This window comes from Micrasema longulum, unplaced genomic scaffold, assembly GCF_059751315.1.
Source record: "Micrasema longulum isolate JH-2025_06_02 unplaced genomic scaffold, ASM5975131v1 h1tg000042l, whole genome shotgun sequence".
NCBI lineage: Eukaryota > Metazoa > Arthropoda > Insecta > Trichoptera > Brachycentridae > Micrasema > Micrasema longulum.
Genome location: NW_028277249.1, coordinates 602,477 through 625,058, shown reverse-complemented (window position 1 = coordinate 625,058; position 22,582 = coordinate 602,477).

The following is a 22,582-nucleotide window of genomic DNA, read 5'->3' as shown; positions in this document are numbered from 1 at the left end:
TAATTTTATTCATATATAAATAACACGCTTCGGAGGTAATCTAGCTTTTCTACAAATGTTTGGACAAATTCAAAACATTGTTGATCATTCAATTTTTGAAAAAATAAGTGAAACATTATGGTAAAAATACGTTAACTACTCAAATGAAGATTTCATGTTTTCCTTCCCACAAATCAATCCATCTTCAAAACGCGAATTTGCTGATGGTACTTTTAAAATACATTAGCAATTTATTAAGTGATTTTCTGGCTATTTTGAGGAACAATACAGGTATTCTCTGTAAATTATTTATCAAAATTATGTACGAGATATTGATGAATTTGCCTAACATCTAATAAATGAAAGGTTTCCTTGAAACGGGTTGATAGTTAATGATTCAAGAGGGTAATCTCAAATAAGGAACTTTCTTAATCCGATTACGAACACTTATAAATGAAACACAACAGAATACCTATATTAAATTATGTTAAATTAAAATAAACTTTGAGAAATTTTTTTATTGTAAAAGTTATTAGAACATCCTATAAATTTCTAGGCCTTGTTAACCTGTTATTCTGACACACTGAAAAACAGCATGTCACAAAGGCTTTAAAACTAAACCCTCTTTTTAATTTATTTTTTTTGGAAATATCTTTGTACTGACGTAAGGTGGGTTATAAGGGACGTTGTTACTTTAATGGCGAGGGTAGATGATTTACGCACATTTTTTACAAGCTTACATGTTAAAATCTATGTTTTTAACTATTTAAGTCAACCAAAATATTGCATGTTTCTTTAACTGTTATTTTAAAAATAGATTTACTTACATCGGACATAAAACTATAGATTGCATAATAATTTTACTAAATAGAAAAAAAACGTACCTACCAAGGTAACCTATAACGGAACAATGTCAATTTCTATCATCATTATAAGCTCGACAGTCCTGGGGGGGTCTTGGCTAAATCGAGGAGTCTCCTCCACTCTTGGTGGTCTGCTTACCTTCCTCTCCAGTTCCTCACTTCCAACATTGTCTTATGCAGTCCATCCATCGCATTTTTGGCCTTCCTGGTATTCGTCATTCTTGTGGCTCAGAGAGCGTTAGGCGTTTTATTTTAATTTATTTATGCTTTAATAAATTAGTTCATAACACCTTTAGAACTCATATGCACTGTTTATAAGGTTACAATTTTATATCAAAATTCTTCAAGCATATTTTTTTTTCAAATTCCTATCCTTTCTATTTCTTTTATGTCATCAGGTATCTCATTGTACAGCTTCAATAATGTGTACAATGATTTTTTTTATTTTATACATTGGTAATCTTATTTTTTTTTATCCCTAGTTTCATATGTATGAAATTGCTGGTTACCTTTGGTTGTTTTTTTTATTTTATTCATCTTTTTAATTCTGTTATGTTTAAAAACTGCTGTTTTATATTTAATTTTTTGCATTACTGTAAGCAAGTCAACTTCTTTGAGCATTCTTTCTACATTCAAACAAACCACCTCGCCGTTTCGACATGAGGGTTAGCAAAGAGGATAGAACGCCACATCACCCTATCCTTGCTCACAGATCTCGCTTTATCTACATGCATACATCTTCTCATGCACGCGCCCCGATAATTTCGACTTTAAATATGTCCATCTTCAAGTATTTGTTGGATTTGGTCAAGCCATATCTTTCTCGGTCTTCCTCTATTTCTGCATCCGCCAACATTCACATTGTGTTTATTTTTAGCCGTTTTTTCTCTGTCCATTTGCTGTACATGTCCGAACCAACGCAGAGGTCCTTTCTCGATTTTGTTGTCAGCTTAACATAATGTACGGATCTCAACATTCTTCCTCTATTTAAAATACTTTTGAGTATAATCCTGATCGCCTTATTTTGGAAAAAAAGTATATTTTTAATTTCCCCTTCATATCATTAAAAAACAGATGAACATTTATTTATAAATTAACATATGATTAAATTATAGATAAAAACACTTTGTACATATTACATTTCTTAATCTACCCATAAATAAAAGAAAAAAAACATTTTTTTGTTACATATTGAGAAGGTGTTTTGAAATTTAAATATCTATTTAAGTAAACTCAAAGATACTTTATGTTTTCCACATAATTTATATTTTGATTATGAATATAATATTGTATCCTTGGGTTTATTTTGTCTCCCAATACTCATGTATTTTGTTTTTGCCATATTTAATTTTAGTTTATTCACTTTTAACCATTTTGATATATTTTCTTAATCGTTATTAATCTTATTTATCATTGTATCACAATTATCTTCTGATATGTAAACAATTGCATCATCTGCAAGAAGCTGGATATTATCATGTTTTATAAATTCACTGATATTATTTTCATATATAAAAAACAATATAAGCCATAGAACTTAGCCTTGAGGTATTCCTAAATTATTTTCTAAAGGATGTGAAATAATGGCAAAATACCTTACGTAAAAAAAATGTAGAGGGTAAAACACCACAGAGGCTGTAAAAAAGGCAAATGTTTTCAATAAATTGTGAACCCTTTCTGAGATATATTTTTTTATTGATTTTTTTCATTGATAATTTTTTTTTTGGTTTGAAATATTAACCTTACAAAAATGTTTTTTTTCTTCATTTGTCAAATATTAAGAATGTTATTGAAAAAAAATTAGACGTGTCGTTCATTAGGGGGTATTATTGAAATCTCACTTTTTATTGATAAAATAATTTCTCGAAGTGTATCGGAGACTCTGACATTGATATTTTTTTTAAGATCAGGTATGAAGAGCCACATGGTATTTTAAAAACATTAAGAATAAATAAACTTTCGCACAGTTTTAAAAAGAGTTGCCACTTTTAAAGATTTCGTTTTTTTTTAATCAATTAAAAATCGGTAAGTTGTGCTGCTATTTACAAGAAAAACTCCGTAGCCATCAAAATACACCAATTGTTGAAAAAAATAGCTACATAGAAATTGGAAATCTATCAAAACAGATTACAACGCTAATAATTGATTTATTATTGAACAATGGCAGAATGGTGAATGTTACACAGTGTGTAAAGTGGCCATTTAAACCACCCAATGACAGGTCATAAGCCCTGTAAATGCCTAGACTTCCATATTCCCTTCTCAAAAACGTTTTTCCTCTCTGTTGAAATAAATTTGGATCGATTATTGGTTCATAGAAACATGTGATGTTTCAGAGTAATTGGTTCTTAATAGAACCATTTTTATAATTTATTTCATAAACTTTAGAGAAACTTCATCGTAAAATTAAATGCTCTAATTCATACCGCGTGTAAAAAAACTTTTTTCATATCCAATTTTCGTAGCACTGAATTTCATCATTAAACTAAGTAAACTGTGTAAAGGGTAAATTCAATGACTGCTCAAAAACAGTTTGTCACTCAATATGATCCTATCAGAACTCGAAAAATATGTTTGTGTTGGTTCATTCATGGAATTCATGGCATTAAATTAATTAAATTTTGAAGTTTCATTTCTCGTATTTGAATTATAACTCTCTGAAAATTTATTCGCTTAGAAAAGAAAAACTTACAGTATGATCAGTTAAATAATTATCGCAGAAATTGGCTTCTGCAAGTACTAAATGTTAATTTAATTAAATAACAAGGCAATAAAACTAAATGAGTTCGAAATTTGTCACTTTCATGTGAACCTCTGGGTGTGTCGTTTTAATTCAATTCAGAAACTTCAATAAACCTAATTAAAGATCTCACTTAGAGTTGAAAAGATTGTCTTCAGTTGGTGCCCTCTAAGAGATTCGAAGGGGAACCGGATAAATTAAAAGGGAATATTTTAACCAAGAAAAGGAAACCAAATGGCCTTAAATGTGATGCATTGAGCTAGGAGCGTGAGAATCTACAATAAGTTATTTTATGAATGCTCCGATTCGAGTTAAATTTAAAAAATCAAGAGTGACTTATCGAATCTTCCACGCAATATGCAACCCCCACTAACTCAATCGTCAAGAATGTAATTTCATAAAAACAAAAAGGTTTATCCCTTCGAGGGATCTCTCACAGATTCAACCAGGAAAACAGTGTGCAAGTTGAAATTACTAACGCTAGAATGGTGCTCACGGAGTTATTTTTTCTTATTCAGACACAATCGAAAACGTTGATGTAAATGTGTGCACTAAAACGAAATTTAATTAAATAAAATATTTTATTTCGTAGAAATACTGGATACTTATATTTTTAATCTGAATAAACAAAAAAATACAATTTAGTATATATTTATTAATCAATACATAACCTAAATAAACTATCATGATTGTTAAGAGAAATGAATGATATATAATAAAAGAAAACTAAAGTGGCCAGATTATATATAAATTAACCTTAAAAATATAATTCAAAGGAATCCGAGAAGAAAACTGCCATTAGATTTCATTGAACGTAGTTATGTAGAAAGCAGCCAGAATACAATTTTGAAAACATGAGTTATTTATGTTATCGGGTGCAGTTAGGTCATTTTATGTTTTGCTAAAATCATCCATACTATTTTAATACAAAAAACTGTATTGATCAATTTCGGTTCCTAAGGAATTTCATAGAAGCCCTTAGCTGATTAATTATGCGTAGCATCGTAAGCGAAACCGCACGTGCTTCTGTAAAATTGCCATTTCTTCTTTCGACTGTCAGCGCGTTTGCCGTTTTTGCTTTTGTCTCTGGCAGTCTTACCAGGTGTGAATTTATTGTGTCACAAAAGGTGAAGCATGGTGCTTGTTTAACTAATACGATGACAAAAAGCAAAAAGAAACCGTAAGTTATTTACAGCTCGTTGAAAATGCCCCCAAAATTGAAATATTAGGGTAAATCATGAGCCTCGTGCTGAAATGGTCAACGCCTTTGCCTTGCACCCAAAAGGTCTCGGATTCAATTCGAGACAGGATGACATAAAATATTTATTTATAAAGACGTTATTACACTCGAATATTTCACAGTCTTTGGACTGGCACCTGAAGCGTAAGATTGATTATCTTACCTTCATATAATAAAAACGATCAAGATATGTTGCGTTTGGTGTACCAATGCAGTGCTAATGAACCATTAGGTGAGAAAAGGAAATAACGATGATGAAATCATAAGAACGCAAATTAATATTTATTTTAAAAATAAATGAAAATATCTCGATCACATTCAAAATAGGTACGTTTTACAAAGATTATTAAATTGTATTAGATGCTAATGTTGATGTATGCAGAAAACGAGGAAGAAAGAGTATAACATGATATGAGCAAATTAACCTTGAAGATGGATATCTCGAAAGTCAGAATAACTGACGTGCGTGCATGAGAGTATGTATAAATGTAGAGGAAGCGACGTCCGTTAGCAGAAACTAAGAGGAGTGGCGTCCTTTCCGGCCTGCCTACCCCTGTGAGAAAAGGAGTGATTGTTTTGTTTTTCAATCCATGAGATCCAACCCCAAAAAAAGCGTTCTTGAAAATATCTATCTAAATCTATCATCGTCATTCCCTTTCCGCACCTAATGGTGCATAGGGTACTAAATTGGTACACCTATTGCAGCGTATCTTTATAAATTTTGTAACGTGAGGGTAAAATGACATGTGTCAGTCCAGAGACCACGAAAAAGTCTAATGTGAAAATACTTTTTAAAATAATTATTTTCATGTCAACCGTGTCGGGAATCGAACCCAAGATCTCTTGCGTGGGGGTCAAATGCGCTAACCGCTACACCACGAGGCCGTTTGGCATTTGAATGATTTATTGTTCAATGGTAACTAATATTTTATGTATGCTAAATAATATTTTTAAAAATGCATCTTCAGACTGGACTGGATTTTGTAGGAGGATTAAATTAAGTCTAATAAATAAACGGATTTGTATCAAGTATTATTCTCAATAATTTATGTGTCAATAATATTTTTAAGGTAAAAATGACCATAAATAATTTTCAAGAATAATTGTATTTCGTTTATACTTATCCAATATTTATTGTTAAAACAGGTAGGTACTTTGTTATTTGATGTGTGTTATACTTTTTTTACAATCCGGTTGCTATCTGTTATCGGTCGTGATCTGTTAGCTGTCAAACGCACAATTAAATAAAAAACAAAAGCGTACCTGTTGTTTTTTGCCACTCAGTTGAAAAATTAGCATTTTAGAGAGATCTCTTCAACTCTACAGCTTCAATTCTATCAGCAAAGGCAGCTTAATTATGGCATTAAACATAAGTGGCATTTTAACATACCTTTGTACCTTATATGATGAACCAGAGCAACCTTGTTGTGGTTCATTTATTTCAAAAATTCAACAACATAAAATACAAACGTAATCTTGTATTTTCCATATATTTTAAAGATGGGACCGCTTTATTATCCTATAGGAACGTTACTTATTGTCAAATGAGGAATTTCATTTTTAAATATATCTCGCACATAAATGAAATTTATCGAGTCTATTTTTTAAAATCAAAAACTTTGTTCCAATAAAGGAAAAATTTTTAATGTATGAAGCATATGTTAAAACTAAAATATGTTATATGCAACTACTATGGGGAACAGGATATCAAAATGACATAAACAGACTACAAAGACAGCAAAATAAAATATTAAAGTTAGTATATGACCTTCCCTATCTAACAGCAACTAAAGAACTTTTTGAACAAACTAAACAATTAAACGTAACTGAACTCTTTAAACTAGAATCTTTAAAATTTATTCATAAATTAGCCACTGATGTAATTGTAGACGAAGAATTAAAACTTGAAAAAAATTGTAGTAAACATGAACACAATACAAGAATATCGGAAAAATATCATATACAATCTTTTAAAACTAGAAAAGGACAATCGAGACTTATAAATCATGGACTGAAATTATACAATAAACTACCAGACAAAACTAAACAAAAGACTCAGGCAACCTTTACAAAAGATGTTAAAAATATTATTATTAACAGTAGAATGTGAATTTTAAAAGTGAAAACATTTTGTTAAATGTATGCAACCCGTAAGGGTTTATCAATAAAATTTAAATAAAAAAAAAAAATAAAAAAAAAAAATAAGTAATCAATTTCAGTTTATGAGCAAATATTTTTTATTCGCTACGTACAAGAGGTAAATTTTTTATTGCTGTATGCATAGCATTAAGAATAGTCAAGAAGGAGCGTAGAATCATATTTGAATACATCGGACTGTGTCCAACAATTCCCCCACTTAGATACACTTTCGCCGCGCGCATACTTGGAGTTACCGAGTAATATTGCCAGATTGCGAAAAATATAACCATAACACAAATTTAAAACATTGATTTACACAACAGAATAGAAAAGTAAAGGGTCATTTAATAAGAGTTATTGAATTAATGAACTTTGAACTTAAAATATAAACAAATTTTATTTACATAAAACGGATATTTTTATATCATGTTAAATAATATTTATGTTTTAAAGATAATGTCGGCCAAATGTCCACTACGGCGTTGTTTAATCCAAGGTTCAATTTTCATTATTTTTCTTATAATATGAGACTAGTAGGGTAAACAATTTTACTACCCTAGCAACGTCTACAAAGAAACTAATGGGTCAAAACGTAAACCATCTCATTTATGAGTATTTGAGTCACCTTCTGTTTTATGTGCGTATGCGGTTTCTGGACTCTTCTTAATTCTATGGCTGTATGTGACATTTTACTACTACAATCCAAGCAGGCGCAGTTAGTTAGACAGCTAACTAAGAAATTGGCTTCGGGGGTTTGACTTTTGCCATTTGCAAGAAAAAGTGGAAGAAATATTTCTGTCTCAATTAGTCTGCGTGTTGTGTTTATATCTTCTTTCCATATCCCCTCTTTCCCACCTGCTCACAAGCCTCTGAAATACATGTTTAGTCTATTTTTAATTAAAAATTAATGTTTGTATTTCGTATAATTTAATGAAAAATTTTAAAGGGCGTCTTTGTTAATATAGAGAGAAGTGAATAACGATGCAAAATCTGGAGGTACTTTCACACAGTCAATAAAATCGAACGCTACCGATCTCCACCTTGAAATCTTATTGGGTTTTTCAGTTTTAATCAACTGATTTATCTTGCGACTCCAGGAGGGTTGATCCGCGGTTTGATCTGACATTGGCTAACGGAAAAGTTAAGTTGGAGTTTGGCGAAAAGGTAGCAAATCAAAGGTAATGCAACCTGTTTTCGATGTACAAATTATTTTGTTATTTATAATTATAAAAATCAGTAAACATTTTTCTTTCACTTTTATTTATAATTTTTTTCAGTGACCGGGTTTCGTCGTGACCAACATCGCCAGGCTGGTAGGAGGCTAAACAAATTTCTATATTATATACAAGTGCAAGCAGGGTAACACACGTTCATTCCCCATTGTACCCATTAAAATGCAAATAATAACACTATTTGATAAAAATTAACTGCCAGGAATTTTGTTTTAAGAGAATCATTTCATTACCCTCGGGCCCGGGGACATGGCTGTCGAAGGATTTACCAACCATTGGCCTCTGTTATATTTCTGATTTAATTTTAAATACATTTTTATTTGAAAACTTCATAAAATTATTTAATTGACATCTGTTTTTACTATAAACATTTAAACAAAATTAATATTCATACAATTGTTATTATTTATACTAAAATGATTTTAATTTAAACTCTTTTGGTAATAAAATTACATAAAATCATGATTTACAACCCCTGCTTGCATTTGTATATAATATAAACATTTGTTTAGTCTCCCACCAGTCTGTAGATGTCGGTCATGACGAAACCCGGTCACTGGGAAAAATTATTCCCAAAAGTGGAATAAAACTATAAACGTATTTTTATTATTATAATCAAAATGTAGTTTCAACAAAAAATGTCAGTAGAAAAGCTCAATCTACATTTTATTATTTATTATAATATCAAATAAATTAAAAAAGTACCGGTTCTAAGATATAAACACTGTTTGAGGTTGACTATTTTGTTATTGTGTAATAAAACTTTTTATTTAATTCGTTAAACATAAAATATTAGTTCATTTAAATTATTTTTTGACAATTCTTGATAGAATTCCATTGTAATGGTGTATTGACTTATATTTACATATAAGTTGTAATGGTGTATTGACTTATATTTACATATAAGTTATTAATTTAAAAAATACTTGCTTCACTTCCACTTATTTATTTTAACCAATTATTTTGGCGAACTGGTCAAAATAAATAGGTGGAAGTGTACCAAGTATTTTTAAAATTAATAACTTATACGTATACAGAAGTTATTAAATCATAAAATATTAGCTTTGTCCGCCATGTAAAAAGTTTCGCATATGATTCACAATATGTTCAATATGAAATGTTTATTCAATTGGTTGTGTTTAAGCTGCAATATTTCATGGTTCTTGAAATGGCGCCCAAAACTAAAAACATGTAATGATATTTTAATGTAACAAAATGATTTAAGTGATAAGTGTACAAAATTCAGTGCTCTTTACGCCAACAAAAGCGGATCAAGGATCTTTGATTGTTCCACTCCTCCTAGTTCTATACCGTCTTAAGGTGTTCTTAGAGCATTGTATTATTTGATCCTCACTCGAGAAAGAGCTTTTTTCATTTTTCTATCGTCAGACATTCAAGCAATGCAGCCCGCTCATTTTTACTTCAACCAACCAATCTTTTCCACCACGTATTTTTCGGTTTGGCTCAGTATCCAATGAAGTTTATCTTTATGTATTTTAAGTAAGCATCAATGTCTTTCTCTTTTTAGACTAATACAAACAAAAATAACATTTTTTATGTAAATATCTCACATGGCAAAAGCCGTGTCGAGGTTTTCATTTAAATAAAAGCATGGAATATGACCCAGAACTCAAAGAATGGTTGACAAATGCGCCAATTTGATTTCGTGCTTCTGGATTTTCATCTTAGCGCATGACCACAGCGGCGGGCGTTTGCGACGCCGCACGCGTTTCAAGTTCTGACCACGTAGTTTGCGGAGATGTCAAAACAGTTAGATCTTGACTTGAAAGACAAACAGTTATCACGTCAAAACAATTTCTATGCTATCAATTCAGGTTTTGTGTGGATTTCCTGATCTGAGGATGTTTCTGATTAGTTCACTACGAGTATAGAATATTTCTCCTGATCCCAAAACTTAAAGATAAAATGAAGGTTTATGTGATAGCAGAAAAATCCATTCTAATGACATAAAAACCTTGTTCATAACATGGAAGGTAAATAATATAATATGTTACTTTTATTAAAAAAATCAAAACCCAAAATAAAAATTGTTTTTCAAACTAGTTCGATTTCCGCAAACCGCTTAGAAAATTGCGGGCGGGGCCGGCTGCGTCCCGCGCGCCGTGCCGCAAATGTAAACGCTCGCGACTATGGCCAAGCACTTAGGGTTTCAGGTTCAGTGCCAAAATACGGCGTTTACTGACAAAAAAAATTAATAAATACATGCAATACAAAATAAAACAAAATTAGTATTAGACATTGAATTGAATAGCAAGAAAATAATCCTAGCAGCTTCACTAGGTACAAAAAGACCTATTTTAAAGATACATTCATAATATAATACATACCATATGTATACACTATATTAATCTATTATAATAACAATAAAATAACAAAATTGTAATAAAAATAACGAAATAAAAAATAATATAAAACAAAGATAAGAAAAAAATAAATTAATAAAAAAAATATATTAAAAAATTCGTCATTTTTTTTTTTATATCATGAACATTCCCATAAAATTATTTTCTTTCAGATTTCAGCAAATTAAATAATTAAATAAATACATACAAATTGAAAAGTTATTTTTATTTAATAATAAGATAACACGGTGCGTGGAATGATTTCTAAGCGCTACGCTAATACTAAGTTTGTAAGCTGGTGGGTGATAATTGAAAACCCAACAGCCGGATTTCACAAGTCCCAAAATGTGTGCTCTCAGGGGAATAGTGCGAGAATGTTGAGTGAAATAAAAGCTTTCACAGGAAAAATATTTGTGGAACGTGAAGTACCTACCTTCATTTAAATGTGTGAAATAGAAATTGCGAAAAATACTATTTCCTCGGTGAACAATTTATTTCACGAACACAATTTACAACAGAGATGCAGAACATTTTAAAGAAGGGAACATGGATGACAGGGCTTATGACCTGCTTTTTTGTCACATTTACCGTTCAATCTTTGATAAACATTCATATTTCTTCAATTTTTTTTGTTTAACTGTTATTTTTTGTGAAGTTAAAGAGTTTTATTGGTGCGAGTGAGATATTTTTGTTTAATATATTTTTTATTCAATAAAATACACATGTTATCACAATATTAATACATTACATATAGAACATGAAGTATAAAAGCATATTTGTCCCGCTAAACAATTGAATAATGGTGCTCAGACATTGGTTTTAATTAAGATTTAATAAGAGAATTCAGACAATATTAAACACGGAAAATAACAAACGTATATGTATTTTGTTTATGATGCTTTGAAAATAAAAAATAGTATTTTGAAGAATAAAAAACATAACAAAACTAAATTCAATGGTTAAAGTTATTTTTTAAAAGTAAAAAAAAAGAGAAAAAAATACTATTGAATCATCGAATAAATTTTGATTTTGAAACGTTTGATAAAAAAAGTGGGTTCTCATAAACCACATGCAACCAAAATAATTTTGAAAATAAAAATAAAACAAAACTAACTAATAATTTTTAGTCGAACTCGCGGTGTAATGGTCAGCGCGTTTGCCTTCCATGCAAGAGATTCGGGTTCGATTCCCGTCATGGTTGATTTAAAATATTTATTTGAAAGGGTGTTTTTACACTAAAATATTTCATAGTCCCTGGACTGGTACCTGAGGCGTAAAACTGATCATCTTAACTTAATGTAACAAAAATAATCAAGATACCCTGCAATTGGTGTACCAACGCAGTGCCATATGCACCATAAGAGCGGAAAGAGAATGATGATGATGAATCAATAATTAAAATTCATGTCAACAAAAAAACTACAAAGATCTAAAATGTGTAAATAAAAAAAGAAAAGGAAAGAAGTTTAAAAAAAATGTTTTACGAAAAGTAAAAATATTGACTTATTTAAATGAATGCTATACGTAAACAATAAATCAATGAAGAAACCGTTGGTCTTCTGACCACTTTCATAATAAAAACACTTTTTTTTTTTACTAAGACATGTATTATTTTTATAACATATACCAGTTGGTTAAACCAACAGTGTTTTGAGTTTGCCTAAACTTTTGTAGACAAAATTTTACACTTTCTAGAGAGTTATTTAGAGGGACAAATTATAACGGAGATAAAGAACATTTTCAACCTTGTTTATGCCTAGACACCATTTTCACATTTTTTAAATATTTTCCATCTCTGTTGAGAATTATTGATCACTCCTTCTTTGCAGTAATTATGTTTATCTTAATGATTTCATTGGTGGTTAAATGCAGTCTTTGCCTGTAAAAAGTTGGACACGTTCAAAATACTGTTAAATTATTTCATGTTTGGAATTATATTTTATTCGACTCATTCACCGATTATTTAGTTCCGCTTTTTTCTTCTAAAATTAAGTCTTCACTTTGGATCGTCTCTTATTTGCCACAGAAATTAATAACATAAAAAAATAAATATTTTTGAAAACATATTTTTATCAATAAAAAAAATAATGTACCTATATTTAATATTGGTTTGTAAAATATGTTAATAAAAATAAATCTGACTTTGATATTTTTATAATATTTTATTCTAAGTGGACGCCTAAATGAGACTATATTACCAGCTTACACCTTCGCCTCCTACTCCATCAATCCCCTGTCCCATTGTTCCGTTGAATTAAGACTAATTAAAGATCGTCATCGAGGGCCTTCCAGAATAGCGGGAGCTCGCAAGTGAGGAGAGGTAACTTGCGGCATGTGTCGAAACCAGGTTCACTGCCGCACCCTCAAAACGCTTGTTATGGGAGGCTGCTGCGTCCGTTCTCGGACTAAGTAATGTTAGTTATCTTAATAATGAAATCAAAGCACATTATAAATTATATCTTCCTTAGGCATTTACTATCAAAACTCAGAAGTTTGGCGTTTTTTAACATGAGTACTCAAAATTTACTTGTTTACAATTTTTTTATCAAATATTTCTCCAAGAAAACTTCATGTTTGTTGAAATAACATTTTCATTTAAAATGTAAATATTAAAGATTTTTTTTTTTATAACAACAAAATATGTAATGGCTTTTTGGGCGTTAAATGCTTAAAGGTACATTATACATGAAATAACAGGGATACCTTTAAACATAATAACTTTATTTCCGAGTATAATATAAACAATATAACATCAACAATAAAAATAAGTGTTGATTGTTTTGCTTACATTTATAAGATTTGTTTTGAAAACATGATTTGGTTTTCAATTTCACCTGAATTGAAAAGCACCTGAAATAATAAACTAAACAGTATTTTTTTTTGTTTATATTCCATATTATTTTTTTTCCTTTATTAAATTATGTAAAGGAAATATATGATATTTTACATTTCAAGAAAATAAAACCGAATCTCAATAAACTATTTGAACTTCAACTATTTAAGTATGATGCATTTGCTGGTCTTGAAAATTATTAACATAATAATAGTTACGATATAAAATACGTGAAATATCGTTTAAAACGCCTTGTTTTATGCGTCTTTATACATCGCTACATAATGAGATCCAGTTTAGTAATTTGCTACAGCGACCTATTATCGTTTCATTAAAACACCAATAAAAACTCTTTAACTCTCTATAATCTTTCAAAAGGCCAAATTACACTTCACAGCAGTAAAGTAGAAAATAAACGGGAGCTTATCTTATTATTATACACTTAAAATTCGTAACTCCGCTCAACCTACAAAGGAGGGCCCTTCCAGAACATTTTTAACCATCATAAAAGTATAAAGTTGAACATTTTCAACACGCCCGGATTGTCGCATTAATTTCTCCAAAAGTAAGCCCGGAATCCACTTGTCGGGTTAATCTTTTCGCTCGTAATATATCACCGGCGAGGCATTAATCGAAAAAAACGGTGTATTATCCATTAAAATTTCCTCCGCTCGGTTGCGTGTACCACTCCTACAATACTATCGCTTATTGTGTGAAAAGATTGATACTAGACGGCACAAAGTGTACTCGGGCCCCGAGAAATCGTTATTTATAATTACGACGATCGGATTAATGGTATTTGACAGCTTCCTACTACTGAACAAATAAATCACCAAAGATCTGTGGGCTTTGGCTGCTTAAAGGGAGAAATATACTTACCCTATATTGTACCGATATGCGGAACTGCCGAAATCTGTCGAGAAAAATTACCGTATCAGTATAAGAAAACAATAATATTCGTATATGTACTGTATACTCGTATGTATGTGAATTCGGTATAATTTTTCGAAAATCAAAATGCATAATATAAGGAAGAACTAATAAAAGGTCGTTTTTTTTAAATACCTATTTTTTTTGGTTCATATCAAAAACATTTTTCACTTTTTGGTATGGTATTTTACACTTATTTATTTATAAATTTGCATAAACCAGTTTAACTTTTGAGTTATACTATACAGCGATCATGTATAAATCAAAATATCCTAAATGATTCATACTATCCCATTTTTTTCGCATTCTTTCATTCTTCTGGTTCTTTTTTACAATACTTTATAATACAAATATACACACAAGTAATTCCAAGTTAGTTCAAGTTCAGATGTAGAGGAAGTTATCTCGAAGCCGGTTGATGTATAACTCATAATTCAAATTGGTTGACACAAATTTACTCCTAATTTTATTGATGATGTTTTTATTTAATTTATTAAGTGACAGGCACAAAACTACAATTCAAGCAAAACAATCAAAACTCTGCCTGTTTGAGGATAACTGTGGTTTTGCATCATGTAAGACCAATTTAATAGTAATACATTCAAGTCTCCTTTCAAACATAACCATAATACATTTACGTATAATGATAGTTTGGCAGTATCAAAAGCATGTAATGATATATATGTGGTTCCTACACTGAAAACTTTTGGTGTTTTGGATTACATGTAGATGTAAAGTTGTTTTTTTTTGGCTGTGCAAAGTGCAAGCCGTTTATTTATTTAATCTTGTTTGTTTTTTAGTACGTTGATCCGCTTTTAACCATGACTAACAAATTTAAATGCTACGTTGAAGAAAAATTAGTAACTGAAGGTACTAGGTAGTTTTACAGGCGAGCAGTTTTAACTGTAAGGAATTTCAATAAAAAGGAATTGAAGATGTGTATTAAAAGTGCGCTTTCTGGACAGGAACGAGGAAGTGAGGTATGATCAGATAAGCTTTGAAATATTCCTAGAGGTTAAGTGAAGCGTTAGAACTGTTGGATATACAGTAAATAAGAATACGTAGAGCCCTACTAGTATATTCCTACTATTAAGAGAATAGATTCCTACTAGTTTGTATATTCCTGTTAAATTAAAAAACGATATGATATACTCGCATAACTAAATTTTCGCTGAATTCAAGTATTCCGTAAACGTTGGAGCTTATCCGAATGTTTGAATTTCATGTCCAGAAATGAGATTTATAAACCAGAATAGGTATAGGTAATGAATTTTAAGCGAAAATATCAAATTTCTATTATTTAAAAAAAAATATCAATGTACATTTTTACACCTTCAATATTTCGATTTCCTTTTTTAACTAAAACTAAAATCCCACTAAGCAATTTTCTGTAGCTCGTTGGTGTACATAATAAGATGAATAAAGAAAATTCGCGTTTTTAACCTTTCCTAGTCTGAATGTGGAAAAAATGCGTGATTCCCCGAAGGGAGTACCAGAAATACTCCAGCTAAAATACTATAAATATGACTTTAAAAAAAAAATCTGTATGATGGTTATGGTAGTTTTTATAAAACTGTTTCATAGTAGTTCTAGATTTCGGCAAAATGATTACATTTTATCATAAAATTATATTGCGAGAGTATGATGACATCGCGTTGCTCCCGCTGAGACACGTTAAACAGCACTGATATAATGTCACGCCAGCCGTAAGCTTGACGTTATAGTAGAAGGAATGCATGTAAAATGTGAACCACGGAATCCGTATTTTTGTAGTTATGGCTGGAAAAAAGTAACCAAATCGATTTTAGTGGCCATTTTTAACGAGTTGTAAATAACCCAATATTTTAAAATGGAAATCGAATTGGAGTAGCGTCGGGTTCGAACCTCAAATATCTGATCCCCGAGTCTGCAATACTAGCAACGGGACCACAACCAGATCCTTAGTATTATGGGGTAGAATAATGCAAAAATTCAATCAATTTGATAATTCCAAAAAAAATAAAAATATATACCACCTGGAGACTAGATACCCCCTTAGGCCCGGGAGGGTTAAAGCGCCTGTTTTTTATCAAAAAAAGAAAATGAAGAAAATTATTTACGAACGTCGTTTATCAATAAATAATACAATAGTTTGTTTATTTTTTATTTGTTTTTGATTTGACGAGTTATGGATAAGAATTGTATTAAGTTTTTTTTTTTGTCATGATCGGACTTTTGATTGGTAATGCAGTCTCTAGTCAAACTAATAATAACGCTTTTTTTACATTTATGCTCCATGCTCAAATTAATCGTAAAACGCCTTACACTCGTACAACGCTTGCAAATTGTGGAAATTTATTTTTGAAATTGGTGTTCAGTTTCTGAACGTACGGAGCCTTAGTTAAACCATGAATTTACTGCGTGACTATCGTGGCAACAACATTACTTCTAGAAATGGTCGTGTTACTTGACATCTATGATCCTGTGATTTGACGCCTTTAGATTATTCCCTCCGGGGCTATGTTAGTTCCATGGTCTGCGTAAACAAATCAACTCTTGAAACATTGGAAGCAAAAATATAACAAGCACCATTTCGGAGTTAATGTTGGAAAAAGTAGTCAAAAATTACACGTACAGACATATAGATAAATGGCTATGTAACCTCTATTTGCATCGGATATATGTATTTTTTTAAATATAAAAAAATATACTCAACCTAATATCTAATATTTATATTTTTTTATGTAATATATCACATCATATACTCTAAGATGTTAAAAAATTGGAAAGGCACATAAAAAACCTTTTTTTTTGCAATACATAATAGCAATTAATACAATCCAATATAGCTACAAAGCACATTGAAAATATCAAAACATAGTATTTTAACAAAATTTGAAGATCATCATCAACATCATTCCCTTTCTGCACCTTATGGTGCATAGGGCACTTCATTGGTAAACCAATCGATGGGTATTTTGAAAGAAAAAAAATACAAAAAAAGGAAGATGATCAGTCTTACGCTTCATGTACCAGTTCAGGGACTATGAAATATTCTAGTGTAAAAACGCCTTTTTAAATAAATATTTAATGTCCACCACGTCGGGAATCGACCCCGAAAGCTCTTGCATGGTAGGCAAATGCGCTGACCACTACACCATACGGCCGACAACTTTATAGATACTATATTAAAACGATTTTTTTCCTTCCCAAAAAAATTCACTGCAATATAAAACGTGAGGTACACTTTGAGAATTACTATTTGTTTTTAAGGTCATCGAGAAGTTATCAAATTGGGAACGGTTAATATTTTCCCGGAATTTTTCGCCAAGCAATATTCAGACACATGTAGATTTAAAATAATGTGAAATTGAATTATTTGGAACACGATAAAAAAAGTCAGCCGAACAGATAATATATCACGCGTAAAAAAAAACACATGATAATTTGGTTAATGTGAAACTGTATATTACTTGTATATTTTGTTGAGTATATTGAGATTCCAGTCAGAGTGTTTGTCAGTATTCTGTCAATCCGAGAAACCCTTTTCCAAACCGTTCAAGTTGTAATATAATATGAAGGAAGATGAGGTCACGTACCCCATCAGGTTTGGTTATGCCATGTTTATCATAAAATTACACAAATGTTTGCTGTAAATCACACCGACTAACATACGCGTAATGGTGTTATGGAAGCGATTTTCTTAAAGTACGCTTTTAGCACATCACGTTTACGGTACGATTATTACGAAAAATAAGAGATCAAACAATGTTATAACAATGAATAAATGAAAAAAATATTACTGAATTGAAAAAAAAAAAAAAATTTTTACGTGCTATTTATATGACATCCATTCCTCAAAAACGAAAAAACAGAAAAATATTTTGGATATGTTCAAATGCTTGAAAACGACGGCTGGATTACATCTCCTATAACAAATGGATGAATTGAGGTAATATAAATGTTTAAGCATAGACAGAATGGTAAATTTTAGAGTGTAAATTTTAAATTTATTTCGAAAGTGAAGAGGCGGTGACGGTTCTGGTTCTCTCAATCGGACTTGTTTTTTTCGGTCCACTAACGAGTTAATGAACAAACATACCCTTTTGCTGTCGAAATTGGAAAAATAGGATTTAAGGGTGACAGAAAAATTGGCCATTACATATTTTGGTTGCCCCAACGGCGATGGGGGCATTGAAAACGTAAAATTTAAATTTAAAAAAAAAACGCGAATCTTTTGTAAACAATGATATAAAAAAATACCGTTACTGAATGATTAAAATAAAATTGTTTTTGCTGTGTACAAATCTAAAAAAGAGACTGCAAGTTATTTTTAATGGATCTGGATAAGTAGGTGAGGTTTTTAATGCACCTTCACAGTAAAAATAACTTAATGGTATGGTAATGAAAAATAAACTAATTGTTATTATTTGTAAACCATTGAAAATGATTATGCAAAGTCCCTTTAAATATGTTTTTGACTATTTCTTTTATAAATATATGTACGAGTATTATAAAAACTGCTTGCCCACCAAAGTGCTCATATATAAGAAAATTGCTCCTTGCCAAACGAAAAAAGCTGCCCGAAGGAGCTCTCTGTAATCCGGTAGCCTTGAGATGTTTTTGTTGAATAAAAGTAATATCTCAATATATTTATATATTCTACGTACAAAACTAACTAGGTTGTGGTCTTGTGGACTCACAGATGAAAGCTCTAAGGCTCCAATCCACGACTCGATTCTTATTTTTCCAGCACAACTTATTAACGATTTTTTTATAGTTTGAAAATTCAAATATTTGGATAGAAAATAAGAACTCGAATGTTTCTTTGCTAAAAAATAAGTGGTTATTAAAATATTCTGAGTAAACATCAAAAGGTTTTCTAGTAACTACATTGTTAAAAGTTAGCGAAATTAATAATATAAGAATACCTTTGACTTTTTTGGAAATACAAATAAAAAAAACTATTAATTAAAGAGACAAAGTAAACATTTAATTATTTAAAGTATTTGTATTAAATACTAAAACTGCATTATTTTTTAATCTAGGCGAAAAATATAATTTTATTAAAATAAGAACGAAAATTTCTATCAGGCGCATTAAAGCGACATGAACTGTACTTATGGCAACGGCTTATCGGGTGTCAACGCAGGAGCAGAGACACGCTACCCCACCCGTACATCTTACGGTGCACCTCACCCCATGAACGTAGATCTTAGATTAAAGGCCAAAACTCACATTTGTGATTCGTGGTAGCTATCTTCCTCATGGTTTAGGAATCAATGAACATGTTTTTTTGTTTTTATTCAATCAAATTGAAGTTGATTGGCAAAATGAATCTTCTTTACTTACCTCATAGTTAAGTCCCGTTAGCTCTATACGATCTAGATAAAGGGATTTACCTCTCTGTTGACTGGGTCGAGGTAGAAATTTATAAATCGATAAGTACTTACCCCGTATAATGTTGTGGGGTAAGTTTGGATAGCGTTATTAGTAAGCTTTACGACATAGACCATCTGATCACGTGGTTTCTCCGGCACAAGGAAATTTAATAGTATACCGAAGTAATTACTTAGTCTAAAAGGTCAAAAGGCACTGCATTGGCGGCCTCCGTGGCGTAGTAATCTAGACGTTTGACTCACACACGGATAAAAAAATAATGTGATATTTCTCAAACCTGGGAGCTCTGTGATGTAATTTACCACTGTAATTGGGCCTCCTGGCCTGTTGTGGTGCAAAATAAATAACTAAAAATAATAATTCAGCGTATCTCGAGCATCTGTTACGAGAAGTAAGATGATCAGCCTATCGCTTAAGATGTCAGTCCAAGATCAATGAAATATTTTAGTGTAAAACAAGCTTTCATGAAAACATTTTTTTTTATGCAGTCCGTTCTTAGAATCGAATTCTTTGGTACTTAAAGTATCATTATCGAATCATAAAAACTCGTCCAGGGTTTAGGTTATATTTCACTCACAGAGCTTTATTATTCATTCGTCTGGACATAAATAATATGTTTAAAATCTGTATCAGACACCATGTTTTGAATATTACATTTTTTAAAACGTTGTATTTTATTAATTAGCTTCAAAAGTCTGGTACGCTGCGCTCGTAAGTAATGTATTTATATTTTATTATTTTTATTCAAAACCGTTCTCTCATTGTTAATATCCGTGTTTTTACTTATATTTGTTATGTTAGTTATGTTTGTGGTGCTACTATAGTTTTATAAAAAATGTTTTTGGGTATTTGGATACGTTTATTAATGTAAATTTTTTGTGTACATACATATTTTTTTGAATAAAAAAACAAAGCTGTGAGGTTATCCTGAGAGGTAGGGACGACGTGTTGGTCTCTGTCCATACATTCTCCTCCTCCCTTCTTAATTTGCATAGAATTAGTATTCCTTAGAAATATTTATAATAACTCTCCTCTATGCGCAGCTGACAGAGAGTCCCCCAGGACTGTATAACAGCTTCGGATGGATGGTGAGCTTAAAGATCTCCCCTCAATATCACCCTGATAACTGTATAAGATTTAAGAATGGGAGCAAAAATGAGTGATATAACTGTTAATTGTATATTGTAAGCAGGTGATGCCATGCTTCTTGCTAACAGCAAAGGTGACCTTCACTTCTTGAAAAAGGTGGTCTAAGGTGTATGCAAGAAAAGCAATTTGCTAATAAATATTGATTAATTTAAAGTAATGATTTTTAAAGGGATGAAAGTATAACTAAATGTTAGGTCAGCATAAACGGAGATATTCCGAATCAGGTAAGAGAATATACGTATCTAGCAGTATGTTTACCAGGGACTAAAAAGACTAAGACATATATTGAAAAGGGTGTGAGTACCAAGAACAGGGTGAACAAAGCGTTAAAATCTACATTGGCAAACAAATGTTTAATACAGGAAACTAGGAGTTCACAATGGAGTTCTGGAGCCGACCCTAAAGTAAAGAGCAAAGTATGAAATTGGAAAAATAATGATGAAAGAAGGTTGAATGTTGACGGAATGCGATCGTCGTGTAGTAAAAAAATGTATGACACGTGCACAAAGGTTGAGATCCGTTCAATATGTTAGGCTAAGACAAGCATAATCGACCAATTAAAGAAAGAGATGCTCAATTGGTTTAGACTTGCAGAGCGAATGAACAGTGAAAGCACGGGTACAACGATTTACAATGCGATGCAAATTTTAATAGATGCAGTAAACGAGGAAGACCAAAACAGAGAAAGGCATGACACTATCAAATCCAACAAGTACTTGAATATGAACATGTCAAGAGTATAAATAACCAGCGTGGGCGCTTGAGACGATGTATGTAGACGAAGCGAGATCTGTGTGCAAATAGATCTTATTTATTTGTGACACGGGTCACTTTTAATATGAAACAGTATTGTTTTGTAACATGTTCAGTTAAAAAAAATAACCCGATAATTAACATTAAAAAATTTTGAAATATTATTTGTTCCAAAGCCACAAAAGAATCTCACGTATTGTATCTAATCTAATGTATGGTTTGCTCCCTATTTGGATACAGCATATTTATAAAGAAGATTTTTTTTTAATTATCAGGGTAGATTATAAATTCAAAGAGAACATCTTAGGATTATTATATTCATATTTTGTCTCGCGGCTAAGTACCTATTACATGGCAAAGAAACCAATTTTGGTATTTTGGGTTTTAATTTCAAAGGAATCTGTATTAAATATGTCTTTGTTATAATTTACTTTACGAGTTTTGTGCCCGCTCTTGGGCTTTTGGGAGTTATTTCATTATTTTGGTCAGATCTTGGCTTTAATGCTGTTACAATAATTTGTTTACGAGCGAGTTAAAAAACTTTATTTTTATCTAGGTAAACGATAACCACAATTAATTTGAAACGAAAAATTTATATCATAAGTATTTTGTGAAAGACATACTTTAAAACGTTAGTTATGATTCTCAATCACACCTATCATAATGGTTTCAGATTTATTATCTCACCAAAAATAACAGAGTTCAAACTTAGGTAGAATAGTAAATGTCACACAGTGAGTAAACCAGATTAACTCAAACTAGCCAATGACAGGTCAAAAGTTTTGTAAATGCCAAGAGTTCTATATTCCCACCTGAAAAAATGAATTCCATCAACGTTAAATCTTAATTTAATCCTCACCTCCTCTCTGAGGATGGTGATTATCTCCGATTCCATTAATGGCTCGTCTGCAAACAGTCTCAATTCATTTGGAATGGTCTTGTGCTATTCTGTAGGCATTTGTCAGCGATAGTTCTCATATTT